The 19,154-nt window shown below is 41.2% G+C and overlaps 1 protein-coding gene across 5 annotated transcripts in view; it reads left to right on the top strand.

Moving 5' to 3' along the window:
• LOC122561126 (transcription elongation regulator 1-like protein) overlaps positions 1–19,154 on the top strand; it is a 741,295-nt gene that overhangs the window by 475,542 nt on the left and 246,599 nt on the right. The gene's annotated exons all lie outside the window — the stretch shown is intronic.

The raw sequence follows: 19,154 nt of genomic DNA, 5'->3' as shown, positions 1-19,154 counted from the left end.
AATACTGCGCCTCAGTCACCTGAAGGAAATGGCATCAAGGACAATAGACTGCACATCCTGAGGAGACCATTAGATGTGACATCTTCATGTACTCGCTGTTTGGCATCGATTGGAAATTGCTGCTGCTGGTGGGCTTTTCACCCCTCTGTGCCTTCATACCATTGGACCCACAGTGATTACCTTTGTTAGTGCTGGATCCATAGATGATGTTTCCAATGGTCTTGTGTGGGGAGCATCAGAAACAGAACAAGTTGTTAATAACGTGATCAAGCACCATTTGCTCCACTCACAAATTATAGTTTTGCATGCTGTCCCATACAGTGAGGACTTAAAGGACTCTGACAATGTGGGCCATGAATGCCATGACATGAATGTTTGACAGAGCACCTGATTCCAAAGTATTTCACTTTCCTGCCTTTTCCCCACAATCCTTGATTCTCTTACTGATTAAAAATCTGCCAACCTCAGCCTTGAATATACTTAATGGCCCAGCCTCAACAACCCACTGCAGGTGAGAATGTTTCCTCTCATGAGAGTTCAGAACTGAATGATATGATCTCAGAGGTTAAATTCACACATTTAAGACAGAGTTGGGGATGAATTTATTCTCAGAGTGTAATGAATCTGTTGAATTCTTTATTGCACAGGGTTGTCGAGGCTGGGCCGTTAAGTACATTCAAGGCTGTGACAGACAGATTTTTAACCAGCAAGAGAGTCAAGGATTATGGGGAAAGGGAGGGAAGTGGAATTGAGGATTATCAGATCAGCAAAGATCAAGCTGAATGGTAGGGCAAACACAATGGGTCAAATGGTCTACTCATGGTCATACATTTTATTCTCTTATGATAAGATGACTTTAAAACATTATCTCAGAACCAAGTTATTATGAAATCTCGGAAGGGACTGTGGCTTAGGATTCCTTTTGCAGAACCCCTGTAGTGATTGGAGTAGTGTCAGCCAGTAGGATCCTATAGAATATGGTTTCCCTGATTCAGTCTGTTAACCTGTTCCAGTCAAGGAGTCTTGGCTGACAGGAGTGACAGGGCTTCTGCTCACTCTGGAAGCTGGCTCCATGCTAGCTGGATCAGTGTTTTGTACTGTGGTAAATAAAGGGTGACTTGGTGACAGAATACCAACCTTCGTGGAGTTATTTCAAGCCTTTTAGTACTAGTGCAGGCCTGAAGGCCCGAGAATTGCCCAGACTTGGGTCCCTTGCAGTTCCGCACCCTATAATGCATTGTCATATACACTTACCAAGATTACGATTGGATGCTGAAGCAGTTCTGCTGATGGAACACTCTCATCACCTATAGTAGGAGAAGCATGTGTGTGATATGACTGCAACCTTAGCCTAAAGGAGGAACATAGGGATTGTAGTTAAAAAGAAACCATAACTATTGCAAATAAAGTATTGTTTGGATTAGCCTACATTCTGTTCCTTTTTTTCGAAAAAGCTGTAACTTAAATGGGTTTATTTGAACTAGTGTAGTTGATGACAGGTTACCATAACAATGTGACGCATTTTATTTAAGACGTTAGCTTCACTGAAGTACTTAAGAAAATGGATAGTAGAATTAAATGGTTGTTACAAATATCACAAGGAGAGTACTGAACATGTTTTTTCCCCTTTGATGATCACAAAGCAACATTTGTATATCCTTTCTGCCAAAGACCTAAGTTTTTTTTTGTATGTGATGCCTGAAGCTATACTTAGAAACCACAAATCAAAGTCTGATTGCTTGAAAGGCCATTGGTCACAAAGGCCTACATAAATTGAATCTGTAGTTTCCAGTTATTGATCTGCAACATTTCCCTTCAAGAACATAGAGCACATTTTCAATATTAATTTATCAAAGTGAAATATTTCACAAGTACTTTTTGGCATCAGGCTCTCACAAGCTCTACATTTGCCCATCCGTGATTGATGGAACATGCTAGAGTAGTGACATAGGTCCCAAGTGTCTGCTGATTGTTAGGTAGCAGAACCAACACAACCTCTTTATAAGGCAAATATTATTAAGGTGGGTTAAATTCATGGATATGGACTCCTTATGTTGGGAATCTCTGGCTGCAATTCCAGGTTACCTGGCTCACTTGTGTGTTCCCTTCTTATCTGCTTTGATTGTCTGCCGCCTTTGAAATGGTTCAGCATCCTCTTCAAAGACATCTCCATGCCATCCAGCCGATGGGGACAGCTCTCGGTTGGTCATAAAGAGAGAAAGTCTTGCAATGCCTTTGCTCCCTGCTCCTGCAGCAGTATCTCTCATATCCTCCAAGGATCGTTTTTCTCTCGCTTCCTCTTATTTCACATCTGCATGCTAGCCCACCGTGATAAGAAGAATTTTGCATCAGGATCCAAATGTATGTTAATGACTTCCAGTCCTACCTTACTATCACTTCTCTCAAGCCTCTCCCTGTCTTCTCAGACAGAACTGCAGAATTGGATAAACAGAAATTGCCTCCAGTTAAATGTTTCAAAGAACAGAACCATTGGGTAAAATGTGGTGACTGTTAGGGATGTTCCATCCACTGGCTAGAAAACCAGTGAGAATTTCACGTTGTTCATTTTTTGGAAGTCCAACAGAATTTATAGCAATGAGGGATTTACCTGGGCAGCACACTGCACTAAGCCTGAGGCAGAATGGAAATATTACCCCGAATTGAGATAATAATAATTCAGCAGCCCTCCAATAACAGCAGGGCCAGCAAGAACAGTAACTACTATTTGTATTTCAGTGGGACCTTCATCACAAATCAGAAGATTGAAGAGAGGTAAATGACAGTGGGGGTGAGGGATAAATAATAAGAAAGGGAGTCCAGCGAGGGCTGCAAGTGGATTTCAATCAAATTGGCAGGGCGTGCCTTCCTGTGGGGCTCCACTTCCTCATGACAGGTCCATTAATTGCATACAGACTGCTTGAGCACAAGGAACCTATCCAGTAAGCTGCAGCTAGACCTTGTAGGGAATGCTTGATTCCTTATAGGAAATGCCTTGTAAAAGAGCTGTTTCACATGGTGAGTTTCCTGCCGGCTACGGGTTGAACCCCGGTGGATGATGGGATGTGACAGAACCCTCAAGGAGCTACATAAAGGTCTTAAGTGGAAGACATGCTCCCATTCTTCCTGGCCAGAGCTATTGCAAGGCCTCACGATCTCCACCACGCACCTGATGCCTAGATCAAACAGTACCTACCCCCACAACTTCGACAAAAGAGAAGCATGAAAGTCCACAGAAAATTGAGAAACAAATTTGTAAAGAGATCTCTGTTATCTGTAAGAACAATAAGGTGGTTATAGTAAGGGATTTTAACTTTCCAAACATAGACTGGGACTGCCATACTGTTAAGGGCGTGGATGGAGAGGAATTTGTTAAGTGTGTGCAAGAAAATTTTCTGATTCAGTATGTGGATGTACCTTCTGGAGAAGGAGCAAAACCTGACATACTCTTAGGAAATAAGGCAGGGCAAGTGACTGAGGTGTCAGTGGGAGAGCACTTTGGGGCCAGCAACCACAATTCTATGAGTTTTAAAATAATGATGGAAAAGGATAGACTGGATCTAAAAGTTGAAGTTCTAAACTGGAGGAAGGCTAATTTTGACAGTATTAGGCAAGAACTTTCAAAAGTTGATTGGGGGCAGATGTTCATACGTAAAGGGACGGCTGGAAAATGGGAAACCTTCAGAAATGAGATACTGAGAGTCCAGAGACAAATGGAAGACAATATGGGGAAGTGTGAGGTCATGCACTTTGGTAAGAAGAATAGAAGCATGGACTATCTTCTAAATGGGGAGAAAATTCAGAAGTCTGAAGTGCAAAGAAACTTGGGAGTTCCAGTCCAGGATTCTTTCAAGGTAAACTCGCAGGTTGAGTCAGGAGTTAGGAAGGCAAATGCAATGGCGGCATTTATTTTGAGAGGACTTGAATATAAAAGCAGGGATGTACCTCTGAGGCTCTATAACACTCTGGTCAAACTACATTTGGAGTATTTTGCACAGTTTTGGGCCCCATATCTCAGGAAGGATGTACTGGCACTTGAGCATGTTCAGAGGAGATTCATGAGAATGTTCCCAGGATTGAAAAGCTTCACATATGAGGAATGTTTGAGGACTCTGGGTTTATATTCGATGGAGTTTAGAAGGATGAGGGGGGATCTAATTAAAACTTAGAGAGTACTGAATGGCCTGGATAGAGTGGATGTTGGGAAGATGTTGCCATGACTGGCAGAGTTTGATGGGCTGAATGACTTAATTTCTGCTTCTGTATCTTATAGTCTTACAGTATATTCCTTTTAGGGCGAAGGACAAGGCTGGTAGGTGTAGAGAATGCTGGAAGACAAGAGCAATTGAGGTTTTGGTCAAGAAAAAGAAAGAAGCATATGTCAGGTATACACAGCAAAAATCGAGTGATTCCCTCGATGACTGGAGGTTGGCCAATGTGGTGCCATTATTTAGGAAAGGTGGTCAGGAAAAGCCAGGGAACTACAGACCAGTGAGCCCAACATTGGTAATGGACATATGGTTGGAGGGAATCCTGAGGGACAGGAATTACATGTACTTGGAAAGGCAAGGACTGACTAGAGTTGGTTAGTGTAGCTTTGTATGTAGGAATTGGTTTCTCACTAACTTAACTGAATTTTTTGAAGAAGTAACAGATGAGGGCAGAATAGTGGACGTGATCTATATGACAAGGTTCCTCATGGTCGACTGGTTAGCAAGGTTAAATCACAGAATAGAGGGAGAACTAACTAATTGGATACAGAACTAGCTCGAAGATAGAAGACAGAGGGTGGTGGTGGAGGGTTGCTTTTCAGACTGGAGGCATGTGACCAGTGGTGTTCCACAAGGATCGGTGCTGGGTGTACTGCTTTTCATCATTTATATAAATGATTTGTATGTGAACATTGGAGATATAGTTAGTAAGTTTTCAAATGACACCAAAATTAAAGGTGTAGTGGACAGCGAAGAAGGTTACCTCAGAGTACATTGAGATCTTGATCAGATGCGCCAATGGACTGGGTAATGGCAGATGGAGTTTAATTTAGAAAAAGTGAGGTGCTGCATTTTGGAAAAGCAAATCAAGGCAACACTTATATAATTAATGGTCCTGGGGAGTGTTGCTGAACAAAGAGACCTTGGAGTGCAGGTTCTTGGTTCCTGGAAAGTGGATTCGCATGTAGACAGTGAAGAAGGCTTTTGGTGTGCTTGCTTTTATTGGTCAGTGCATTGAGTACGGGAGTTGGGAGATCACGTTTTGGCTGCACAGGACATTGTTGAGGCCACTGTTGGAATACTGCATGCAATTCTGTAGTCCCTGGTATAGGAAGGATATTGTGAAACTGGAACGGCTTCAGAAAAGATCTATAGGGATGTTGCCAGAGTTGGAGGGTTTGAGCTATAGGGAAAAGCTAAATAGATTTGGGATATTTTCTCTGGAGTGTCGGAGGCTGAGAGGTGACTTTCTAGAGGTTTATAAAATAAAGAGACAATAAAGTAAATAGACAAGGTCTTTTCCCTGGGTTGGGGGGGTGGGGTGCAAAACTCGAAGGCATAGGTTTAGGGTGAGAAGGGAAAGATTTAAAAGGGACCTAATGGGCAACCTTTTCTCACAGAGTGTGGTGTGTGTATATAGAATGAGCTACCAGAGGAAGTGGTGGAGGCTGGTACAATTACACCATTTAAAAGGCATCTGATTGTGTATATGGATAGGAAGGGTTTAGAGGGATATGGGCCAAATGCTGGAAAGTGGGACTAGATTTACTTAGGATATCTGGTCAGCATGGATGAGCTGGATTGAAGGGTCTGTTTCCATGCTGTGCATCTCTATAACTCTATTGTCTTTAGTCCTCACCATAAACACTGGTCATCAGCCTCTGACTCTGTCCCTCTCCCTGCCAATCTTTGGACACTAAGCCAGACTGTTAGCAGTCTTCAAACCATATTTGATCTCAAGATGAACTTTTACCAATGTGATCTCCTGCATTCATGTACAGAACATCACCTGGCTCCAATTCTGCCTCAGCCAACTGCTGCTGAACTTCCATTGTTACCTCTAGGCCTGATGATTACAATGCTGTCTTGGCAGGACCCTCACCTTCCAGTCTCATAAACTACTTCTAGCATCCTAACTTTCCAGAGGTCTGTGCTTTCCCACTACTTCTGCAATGCCTGGCCTGCATTGCCTCCCTGTTAAACAACACCGCGATTATAAAGTTCTCATCCTGACCTCACCGCTTCATTGCAACTTTGTCCAGCCCTGCAACACTTCAGTACATTGGTACTCTTCCCATTCTGTATCTCTGGTTTTAATCCGTCCACCCTTGTGATGGGGCATTCTGTTTCAGCCCTAAGCTGTAGAGTTTTCCCCAACCCTCTCCTTCCCTCCTTGCAACATTTTTTTAACTAAACATTTGGTCACCTGATCTAATATTTCATCATGTGGCTTTGTGCCACATTTTGTTTCGTAATACTTCAGTGAAACACTTGTTTTGATATATGAAATGGGCAAATGTAGTGCCAATACTGACATCCAGGTGAACGAGAGAGCACCCACCTTGTGAAGAGCCCTTGTCAGGCCAAGACCCTCAAACCATGGAGAGAGAAACATTTTTGTAAAAAGAATTGCTGAAAGCTCCTTACGAAGGAAATGAAGGAGATCGCTAGATAATAGAAATTACTGGAAAAACTCAACAGGTCTGGCACAATCTGTAGAGAGAAATCAGAGTTTTGAGTCCAGTGACCCTTCTTCAGAACTGACGGTAGTTTAGAAGAAGTTGATATTTTTGCAGAAGATGGGATGGGAGTAAACAATAGGTAGAGACAGAAAAGCAGCTGGACAGACAAAGAAGTGGGTAAAGGTCAGCCTGTGGGAATGAATAGCTGTTAATGGGGATTAATAGTAGCTGACAGTGAGTTGTGTGTGGAGGCAGCCCGTGTGATAACTAGGCCTGGTGCGTCGGGGTAGGGGTAAGAACAGAGAACAAAGTGGTCAAGCCTGAAAACTGGTGAATTCAATATTGAGTCCAGATGGACTCTACAGGCAGGAGCATTTGTACCCTTCCTTTCCCCAGCAGGAAGCAGGGTTTCAGATGCATAGGCAGGCTCGTGTCAGATGTTGTCTTTTACTAACACCTGCACTCACCTTTCAAATTATTTCCCTAACCACATATCCAGTGAGGTTAACTTGCATAATCCTATCTTAACTGTTAGAATTGCATCCTGAGAATTTTTGGTTCCCATATTTTCTGTTTATTCTTTGAAGTCATCTGATGAATAGTTGTTTCTAATACATTAATATAGTAGTAGATGATCACATTTACAATATTCAAATCATAAAAGCAAAGCATTGACAAGTGATATTGAATATGTCTCTACAGATTAAAATCCCTAAACTCTGAATAGATTGGATGACCAACTTTCAGGGAGCTCCATTATGTAATTTTAAAAAATTCCTTTTATCACACAACAGCAGTGCACCCACTGACATTGTCTGTCACTTCTGTTAGGTAGCTTTGCAAATAATGTTTATTGTCCTGTCCCATGGAAGTGCTTAATACTGTCAGATGTCACTGTTTGGCAAATACTACATCAATCAGTTTAACGTTAACCTTTGTCTATATAGCAAAGGAGATATTAGTGAACACACTTGTCAGTGAAGACAAATGCCAGCTGAAATAAATCCAGCAACAAGGTGAAGGGAAAGCAACTTATAACCATTGCAAAAGGAAAATGCCTTCCTTTTTGGAAGGAGTAATTTCATCATGATAGCTAACTTGCAATTTGCCTGGTAGACAGTTTGAAGGATGGCATCTTTTTGAAGAAGAAAAGACTAATATTTTTCTCTCAACCAACATCTAACAAAAATCTGTTTTCCGTAGTTTCATTGAATTTGGAACCATGCTCCATGTAATTTTTTACATTGCAACGGCTCTTCAAAAAGCACTTTAATGTGCTTTAACATCAAGAAATGTGAAGCTTGTGATTGGAGTTTGTGGCTCTCCTGCAGCAAGTTGCAAGCAAGATAGTATGTGTAAAATGTCATGTGCACCATGCCCAGTAATGGGCCATGCCAAGTAGCCAGCCCAACAGCTTTCAACAGGGTGTCTCTATATAGAATCCTTGGAGGGCATGCCATAGTTATCTCCTCACTCCAACCTCCCACTGTTCACCTCCTCAACAGTCTGCACCTAGCCTGCTGACCAAGGCTCCCTCTTCTCTCCCCCCTGAGCCTTGATTTGTTTGGTGGTATGTGGGGAACCCATAAAGTCTAGCCCATAAAGGTTCCTGTCTTGCTTTCAATGTGATTTTTCTTTGTGTATAATTGCAATTGTTTCAGCAATTGATCAAACTGCAAGAAACTAAGAAATAGTTATTGCACATGATATTCATGTTTAAGTCATTCCCACTATACTAAAATAATGTCCAAAGTGTCCAATTCTTTTTAATAGTGATATCCTGCAAAGTAAATGTGATAATTTGGAAAACAGAATACAAGGAAATTTGACTGTGTAGAGAACTAACTTTATTTCTGCAAAACTGTGTGGAAAATCATTTAAATGTAATAAGTTTTAAAGCCATTATTTTTATGCAGAAATTTCATCCTGTAATAATGAGTCTCCTGGTTTACTGTAGCCACACGATTTCTCCAATAAGGCATCCATCCCACAAGCTAATTAATTAAAGACTCAGTACAAGACATGGTTGGACTGTGAGCTCGTTACAAACTCAGCATAAATAGCTTTAAAGTATTATATTTTAAAGATATGTTGAGAGTTTTGGATAAATCTCTATTTGAGTATAAGAGCTGGCAGATCATGTTAAAATTGTACAGGACATTGGTTCAGCCACATTTAGAATATTGTGTACAGCTCTGGTCGCCACATTATCAAAAGGATGTGGACGCTTTGGAGAGGATGCAGAGAAGGTTTACAAGGATGTTGCCTAGTATGGAAGGTGCTAGCTATGAAGAGAGGTTGAGTAGGTTGGATTGTTTTCATTAGAAAAAAAGAGATTGAGGGGGGAACCTGACTGAGGTCTACAAAATCATGAAGGGTATAGACAGGGTGGATAGAAACAAGCTTATTCCCAGGCTGAAGGATTCAATAACGAGCGGTCACGCTTTCAAGGTGAGAGGTGAAAAGTTTAAGGGGGTTATACGCAGCAAGTACTTCACACAGAGGGTGGAAGGTGCCTTGATTGCATTGCCAGCAGAAGTAGTAGAGGCAGGCACGGTAGATTCATTTTAGATGCGTCTGGACAGATGCATGAGTGGGTGGGAGCAGAGTGATACAGATGCTTAGGAATTGGGCGACAGGTTTAGACAATGGATTTGGATCAGCTCAGACTTGGAGGGCTGAAGGGCCTGTTCCTGGGCTGTAAAGATTCTTTGTTCTTCTTTGTTTTAAATCTAACTATAATTATTGCTTTTGCCAGTTAATAGTTTATTTTGATTATTTTTCATTCTTGATGTGGATGTTGCAGGTGAGAGTTACATTTGTTTGTTCCATATATCTGCACGGCTGTTAGGTAAGGAGTTCCAGGATTTTGACCAAACTACTAAGTCCAGAGCAATATTTCCAAGCCAGGGTGGTGTGTAGCTTGGAGGGGAGTTGCAGGTGGTGGTATTTTCCCCTGTCTGCTACTCTTAGCCTGAGTGGTAGAAGTTGTAGGGTTGGGACTTCCTGTCAAAAATGTCTTGGCAAGTTGCTGCAGTGCTTCTCCTGAATGATGCATATTAAATCCATAGTGTTCTGCTGTGGACTGGGTACCTGCCAATTAGGCTTTAGTCATGAATGGTATCAAGCTGCTTGTTATTGGGCTTGCACTGATCCAGGCAAGTGGGGAATATGTTGTCACACTCCTGATCTGTTCTCTCAAGATGGTGGAAAAGTTGTGGGAATCAGGAATTGAGGTTCAGAGTACTCCAATTGCACTCTCATTAATGCCTTGTATAGTTGCAGCAAGACTTCCTTATTTTTATATCCAATTCCTCTGACAATAAATGCCAAAATTCTGTTTGATGTTAGGACAATCATTGTTAAGGCAGCTGAAGATGGTTGGGCCTAGTGTAATAATTTGAGGAACCCCTGCAGTGATATCCGGGAGCTGAAATGTTTTACCTCTATGAGCTACAAGTGTCAATCTTTGTGCTAGATATAACTTCAGCAAGTAGAGAATCCTCCCCGATTCCCACTGGTTTCAATGAGATTCGGACTCCTGGATGCCACACTTTGTTTACTGTTAACTCGATATCCAGAGTGGTCGTTCTTATCTCACCACGAGAATTCCATTTTTTTTTCATGTTTCCGCCAAGCCGGGAGTGAGATCTGGAGCTAACTGGCACCGGTGGAATGTAAACTGAGATTTAGTGAGTAACTTATAGCTGAGTAAATGACACTTGTTAGCACTGTTCAAATATGGTCTCATGGAGAATAGAGTGGTGGAGCAGTAAATGGCCAATTACATTTGTTCCACTTTTTATGGACAGCAAACATTGGGCAACTTTATTGGGTAGATGTCAATATTGTAGATGTGCGAGAGCAGCTTGGCTAACGACACTAGTTATACAGCATTAGTGAGGAGTCATAGAACCAGGTTAATAAAAACCAGATTTACAGCAGTCGCTGGCAATCTGAAACAAACACAGAGAATGCTGGAGAAATCCATCGGGTCTAGCAACATTTGTGGAGAGAGAAACAGAGTTGATGTTTCAAGTCCAATATGACTCTTCTTTAGAACTGAATCTAATTTGTTGAAGACTGGCTCCTGTGATGCTGGGGACTCAAGAGGAAGCTGAAGTAGATTATGCATGCAGCATTTCTGTTTGTTGATGGATGTCAATGCTTCCATGTTATCTTTTACACTGATGTGCTGTGGCCCATCATTATTGAGAATGGGGGTGTTTCTAGAGTCTGCCCCTTGCCTTAGTTATCTCCCCTTTAAACTACCTGGTTCACAGTAACCTGCAAGTACCTGTGCAGTCTGCCCACAGGGTAGCTCTTACAAATTGAAGTGCATTCAAGGTCATGAAAAGAAATTTAATGGAGTCAAGCTCTTCAAGAAATTGCCCAGGTAATCAAAAATAAAGTACAGGGAGCATTGCTTATCAGTGTCAGTGTTTCTTCCAAGAGGTGTTCAAATTGGATGGCTGTTGAAGGATAGTAGATATTGATCAATAGGAGAGTTCTTCTTGCACATTTCAATGATTCCATGTGAATTTATTTACTCTGTACTCAACGTTGAAGACTCCCAGGCTACTCCTACTGATGGTCCAACACTGTCCCACCATTGTGATTGGTTTGTCCTGCTGGTGAGACCAATGTGATGCATGTTTATATTATTTATTATTATTTGGGAACTTGGTTTGTAAACTCAACATTTTTTTACTTTTAATTATGTGAAGATGACTGTTCCTTAAGGGTGAGGAATGGGTCTTTTTCTTTCAGCAGTGTGTTAAAACAACATTTCCAAGAAATTCTTTGATATCAGTGAACACCCTATATGCTGGCTGAAGTATTTTCGAAGGGTATATTTACAACCTGGACAGAGGTAGATGCAGAGGTCAGAGCATATTCAGTTCAGAAGGATTGATCAACACCGGTGGAACTTCTGGCTATCACCATGAAATTTTACCATAAGTGCAGAGTAGAAGTAGGCCTTTTGGTCGATCAGGTTTGCTGCACCATTCAGTGAAATCATGGATGATCTGATAATCTTCAACTCCACTTGCCTGCCTTTTCCACATAAATCTTGATTCCCTTTCTGATTAAAATCTGTCTGCCTTAGCCTTGACTATTCTTAACAAACAAGATCTACAGCTTTCATTGGTAAGGAACTCCACAGATTTCTTATCCTCTGAGAAAAGAAATTCCTCCTCACCTCTGTCCTAACTTGGCAACAATTATTCGGAGATGATGGCCTTTGATTCTAGACTCTCCCACAAGGGAAACAACATCTCAATACCTATTAAGCCAGGCATTGTCAGGGAGTCAGATTTCAGACGTCAGTGAGAAAGGTCAGTGAGTTAGCCTCTGTCTGTGTGTCTCTGGAAGAAACAGTAACAGAAAGACTCACATCCGGTAAATGAGCAAATATCCGCTGAAAGGAAACAGTTGTGAATTCCTCACTTAACTAAGACATTGACATTGAGTGTCTATTAGATATTCCTAGGAAAAAGGTTTAAACCTTTTGTGATATGACATTTTCAAATTACTAAATCACGTTTTTACCTGTGTAATAAATTCTGATGTTCTTTGGTTAAGCAGACATTGGCAGTGAATATGTTCACTGACTGACCATCAAGATTACCAAACTGCAAAAATAAAACTTCTGGTCTGTCAAGCCAGTATTCACACTGGAAGCGGACTTGTTCATTTATAGAACTGATATAACTCTTACATCAGTTGACATATAATACAATCATGCATCAAAATGAAGTGTTGCCTGATTCTGTGGATGTGACTCTACCACTAGTCTATGGGACAGTTCTCCCAATTTTTACCTGAGTGCTATGTTAATGCGGAGAACTTTTCATTGTTGAATGAGTTAATTGTGATTTTATTTCATCTAAATCTGTTGCCCGAGTCAATGTAACTTGTCTGTCTAGTTTTATTCTCAAGATGAGATTTTGGAGTGTTTTGATCTAAATGACAAGCTAGACTATTTCCAAATTTGTTCACAGCTATAAACCAGATGGGTTTTCGCTACAATTGTTGACAATCCTTTGAGAAATTAAATTAGACTCCCTACAGTGTAGAAGCAGGTCCTTCAGCCCAAACTAACCTTCCAAAGAGTAACCCACCCAGACCCATTTCCTTCTGACCAACACACCTAACACTATGGGCAATTTAGCATGACCGATTCACCAGACCTGCACATCTTTGGACTGTGGGAGGAAACCCACGCAGACACGGGGAGAATGTACAAATTCCACATAGACAGTCATCTGAGGCTAGAATCAAACCTGGGACCCTTGTGCTGTAAGATAGCAGTGCTAACCACTGAGCCACCGTGCTGCCCAAACAACTACCCTAGAAGAAGCAAGTACAAAATTCTTTTGTCAAATAAACACAAATACATGGCTGACATTGAGCTTGATTGTGTATTTGAAAAAGATGTGTGATGATATAATAATTTTACATGCAAAGGCAGAAACTTGAACAATAACATATCCGAATAATTCTGACAATGATTTTAAATCTATGTTTAGGTGGGGTGGATGGTGAGCTGGTTTGGAAACTAGCCCACTGCTCCAAGAGTCAAACCAGTCCATTTCACTTCCAGGGCTTCATTCAAATCCTGTCAAACAATTTATAATCTGGTATACTCTCTGGAAACTGGCAAATTATTATATGGCCCCATGTCTAATCTTAATGTCAGAGGATGTTTAGAGGATGCTCCAGAGAAATCTCATGAGGTCTCTGGATGGAGATTCCAGGATTACAATGCTCCTGTAGAATATTCTTAAGAATTTCTGCTTCATTTGGATGCAAAAAGCGAAATGCCATCACTCACAAGAGCATGATTAGCTCCCCCTTGTCCTTACTTTTCATCCCACCAGCCTCCACATTCAAAGGATCATTCTCCACTATTTCAGACAACTCCAGCAGAACGTCACCACCAAACACATCTTCCCCTCAGTCTCCCTCTCTGCATTTCGCAGAGATCACTCCCTCTCGGACAACCGAGTTGATTCCATGAACATCAACACTACCCCCAAACTTCCCATGTAACCACAGAAGGTACAACACCTGCCCCTTCATCTCCCCCCCACCTCCCCCGGTCACCGTCCAAAAGCCGAAACATTCTTTCCAGGTGAAGCAGCATTTGACTTGTATCTCCTCCAATCTTGTGTATTGTATTCGCTACACCCAGTGTAGCCTGCCCTACATTGGAGAAATGAAACACAGACTGGGTGGCCACTTTGCCGGGCTGTGTGCAAGCGTGACCCTGACCTTCCCATAGCCGGTCATTTTGACACAGTGTCCTGCTGACATAACCACTTGTCTGTCCTTGGTGTGCTGCAGTGTTCCAGTGAATTCATAGCGCAAACTGGAGGAACAACATGTCACCTCGAGACTAGGCCTGTCACAGCCATCTGGACTTAATATTGAGTTCAGCACTTTCAAATTGTGAACCAATTCCCATTTCTTCCCTCTCTTTTAGCTTTACCTGTTACATTATCTGTCACCATGTCCTCTCTCCCATCCCCGCACCCCAAGTCTGGCAGTTAGACAATTATACTAGGAAAATGTTTACAAGTTGAGAGGAATAATTAAGAGAATTTGAATTGAATTCCCATCATGGCAGCTGGAAAGGAATCTTGGCATTCTTATGCTGACTTGATTTTCATGTGACTCCATAATCACACCAACGCAGTTATTTCTTAACTGCTCTATGCAGCAACCAAGCAAGCCACTGAGCCATATTAAACAATTACTACAGCAAGCAAATCAAGGAGAAGACCCATCTCCTCCATTGATAACCTCTGTTTTGCAACTGGAGATACACACACATGACCTCTATTCCTGGCTATGGTACTCCTATGCTAATTATCCCTTTCTATTAAAGAGATAGAAGCAATGAACTCTGTAGTAACAGTGGGAGGTGTAAAAGTCATTTCTAAAATAAATCTTTTCTATTACAGGGCTATAAAGCCTAGACTTTTTAAAGTTTCAGTAGCTGAAACTGCAGACATTTGATACCTCTTAAGCTTGTGCAAATAAAACATGGTGATATTAGCAGCAAAGATCAGTCAGCACTATCAAGCAAGCAGGAGCTTATGTTCCAATAGAATAATGGAAGACTAAACACAGTTAGTTCTAAACTTAATTCCCTAACTTAAATTTAATTCTAATCCATTTAATGTACAAACTGCAAAACTCAAAATCAGATAATCGTCACAACTTGGATGATTAAATATTTACTCCAAGTAGTCTTTGAACATTTGTAGAAGGGCTGAGGTTACTTGGGTGTTTTCCTTAGTTTTGGCAAAGTTTTTCCTTTTAGCCTACTCCAACCATCCCACAATTGTCAACTCCCTATACAATATCGTTGCAGACAGCTTCTTAAGTAAAGCCACCTTGGGTCAAAACTCTCCTGGTTCTGATATTTTTAATATTGGAATCTTCTCTGTCTCTTTGGTTCAGCTGTTGGGATTCCTTCAGTTACTAGAGGTTTAGATTTTCTTTAGCCAGTGCACTGGATTTAAAATTAACTCTATTAGAAAGAGGTGTTTTCATTTCTGGGCAGCCAGAAGACTCTAAAACTAAAAACACATTTATTGGATTCCAGTTCTTTACCAGAAGCCAACTCCTCGAAAATCCTGCTTTTTAGTAGGATCAATACTCAGACATAAAATATTTCTTTTATTCCCTAAAATCACATGGGCCATCACAATAGACACTTGCTGAGAACAAAATTCTAAAGAAATGATTTAAGGCATTGTATAGTGCAGCAGTACATTGAATAAAGGGAAGAAAATGCATATACTGATTAAAGGAAAAAAAGGTGAAAGCTCTTAACATGTATAATTCTGATTATTCTCTAGAAACTTTTCAGATACCTGCTGTTATTGGATGATATATAGAATATATGAAATTGGCACAGTACACCTAGTTCACTGACGTGATGATTAAGTGAGACACCTATTCACATATTATAGTTCATTTTCTACAGTCCACAGGTTACACTGATAAATATTTGTCACTCTATACTTCTTCGTAGATGTTTCTTCCAAAAAAAAGCTAAATTTAAAAGTTTCTGTTCCTAAACAATTAATAGTCTCTATTAACAATAACGAAAACGGAAATGGCTGGAAAATCTTGGCAAGTCTGCCAGCATCTGTGGAGAGAAATCAGACTTAACGTTTTGGGTGCAGTGACCCTTCTACAGAACTGGCTGTATTAGTTTGGCAGCCTTTCATTATCAGTGGAAATTGTTGAAATGTCAACAGCTGTAGCATTTCTATTTCATGCCCAATATGGTGATGGCTGTGAAAAAAATGAGCATTTATACGTCATTCTATTCTATCAAACAAGAGCACTCAGATAAAGAAATGCATGGCAGATGGGGAGGGTCAGGGCTACTAAATGCAAATTGTCCCTCATAAGCACTAGGGGCTAGATTTAGAAAGACATCTGTGATTATTGTTTTAATCATAAATGCTCATTGCCATTTATTTTCATGTCTTTTCCACATTATTTGGAATTAACTGTGAACAGCAGTGCAAATGGGATATTTTAATGAAGCATCTCCAAGCAACAAAGGGATTATTATAAACAACATCTTTCTCTGTACCATAATTTATCTAGCTATACGCCAACTCAGAAAGATTTTCTTTTTATGCTTACAATCTTATTTCTCACAACAATTGCTCTTGTTCACTGTTAAGGATTCATCATATCTCCAACAGACTTGCATGATAATACATAAAAAGCTTGAATTAGAATTCCATTTTATTTTTCATCTCTTGTTTCTTACTCCTTCAACATTGCCATCTCTTATCTCCAGGGGCTAATTCTAACCGTTCTTCCTTCAAATGACAAGAAAAGTTGAGTGAAGTGTAAAACTGTTTACAATGTAGGAGTAAAGTTTGTTTTAGTACAAATTAGTGCATGCACGGCAATGCGGCAAGAAATGCTTCTCCACCCCTTCCCCCCCCAAACCATTTGCTGCACAGCCTGAAATTTGTACCAGAGAGAGATGCTGCATGGGTGCATCAAGTTCATAGGTCAGAGCAGCTACAGCACAAGTTGGATTTGCTGTGGATTCATAGGAAAACAGACTGGGCATCATGCACATGACTCTGAAATCCTGGTTCGGCAGATCTGACAATTGGAGGAGTGGAGTTCTTGAGGGTGTGTTGGGAGAGAAATGGAGATTGGGGATCTGAATGCTCAGGGAGGAAGGATGGTAGAATGGCAAGTTGGGGGCAGACAATGTGACTGGGAATGAGTGTGGGGGCCAGAATGTTCTACATGCTACTACCAGCAGCAGCCTAGCACAGTGATACTGAAAGAGGACCGCCCAGTAAATGTGCAAGTGAGACTATGAGAGCTTATTCTGGATAAACAGTTGAAGATGATGGGTGACTGGGAAGTTAGAGAATAGAGACGGTGGCACAGTGGGCGGCACGGTGGCACAGTGGTTAGCACTGCTGCCTCACAGCGCCAGAGCGCTTCGGCGGGTTGGTGTGGACTTGTTGGGCCAAAGGGCCTGTTTCCACACTGTAAGTAATCTAACCTAGACCAAAGACTCCTGTTGGTGGAACAAAGGAGAATGAAGGAAGAGGATCGTAAAATTGGGACTGTAACACCATGGGATCTTTTTACCATGTTTTAGTCATTGAGATAGAGAATAAAACTTAATTTGAAAGGGAAAGGAATATACATTTGTAAAATGAGAATGTAAAATGATCAAAGGGCATGGGAACCAACTTCTTTACTGAAGCAGTCCATGTGCATATCTCCATTCCTAGCCTGGGCCGCACAAGAGCCTTATTCAACAACAGAGAACCCTACCATCATCACTTCTCACTCAGTGGCATTACAATTGCTGCATAATCCACTATCAACATCCCAGGACAATTATCATCTCCCAGAAACTGACCTGGACCAGCCATGATAATACTCCATCTACAAGTGCAGTTCAGCAGCAAGGAATTCTCCGCCAAATAGATTACCTCCCATCTCTCCATTGCCTGTACACAATCTACATAGAAATATTCAGGAATGTGATCAAATCCTGTCCAATTGCCTGGATGGTTGTAGCAACAATAATACTTAAGAAGATTGACACAATCCAGGACAAGCAGCCCGCCTGATTGTCACCTCGTTCACCACCGTCAACATTCACTCCCTTCACCACCATTGCACCATGGCAGCAGTGTGTACCATATCCAAAATGCACTGCAATAACTCTCCAAGGCTCCTTCAACAGCACCTACTAAACCCACAATCTCTACTACCTAGAAGGACAAGGTAGCATCAGCACAGGAGTATGACAGCATACAATGTCCTATCCAACACCATCCTGACTTGGATCTACATCATGTTCTTTCACTGTAACAGGGTGGAAATCTTAGAATTTCCTTCCTAACAGCATTGTGGATGCCCCTGCACCCTACAGAATGCAGCATTTCAATAAGGCAGCTCATTACCATCTTCTGCAGGGCAGTTTGTGATGGAAAATGTTTGTTGACACTGTCAGTGATGTCCACATCCCATGAATGGAAACAGAATATTCTGGAAAAAAAACTCCTTGTACAGAGAGAAAAACAGAGTTAACATTTCAGGTCCATGAGCTTTCATCAGAACTGGAAGAAATGAGAGATGCAATAGGTTTTAAGCAGGGGCTGGGTGAAACAAGGACAAGAGGAAATTCTGGCATAGGATGGAAGACAGGAGAAATTAACTGACCAAAAGGTCACTAGGTAAGCATTCTAATTTCTCAACATCGAGCTTGTTTGGAAAGGTAGAATGCTACTTTTAATGAGTCGAGTTGACAAGGTGTTTAACACGCAATAATCCCTCTCAATGTGTAATGCACTGCTGTCTAATGAGAAACTCACAAAGGTGCATGTCAAAAGTATAAAAAGATGGAGTGAATTGCTCTCAACAATGAGATGGGACTCATCTGATTCTGCCACAGAACTTGTCCTAGCCCACGGCACTCAGACACATATAAGATTTCATGCTATGTGTTTACATTTGCTGTAGTTTTATTAATGAGTCAGTATGGTTTATAAAATGCACAGTTTATCAATGAATTAACTGCCTTTCAGTCAAAGAGATCAGGAACTTAGATGGCAATTGATATTAGACTTATAGAATCATAGAGATGTAGAGTGCGGAAACAGACCCTTCGGTCCAACTCGTCCATTCCTAAATAAATCTAGTCCCATTTACCAGCACTGGCTTATATCCCTCTAAACTTTTCTTATTTATATACCTATCCAGATGCCTTTTAAATGCTGTAATTGTACCAACCTCCACCACTTCCTCTGGCAGCTGATTCCATAGACGCACCTCCGTCTGCGTGAAAACGTTGCCCCTTAGGACAATTTTAAGTCTTTTCCCTCACACCTTCAATCCTTTAGTTCTGGACTCACCCACCCCAGGGAAAAGACCTTGTCTACTTATCCTATCCATGCCTCTCATG

Source organism: Chiloscyllium plagiosum, chromosome 22 (assembly GCF_004010195.1).
Source record: "Chiloscyllium plagiosum isolate BGI_BamShark_2017 chromosome 22, ASM401019v2, whole genome shotgun sequence".
NCBI lineage: Eukaryota > Metazoa > Chordata > Chondrichthyes > Orectolobiformes > Hemiscylliidae > Chiloscyllium > Chiloscyllium plagiosum.
The sequence above is the reverse complement of the archived record's forward strand: the minus strand, read 5'-3'. Positions and strand labels throughout refer to the sequence as shown.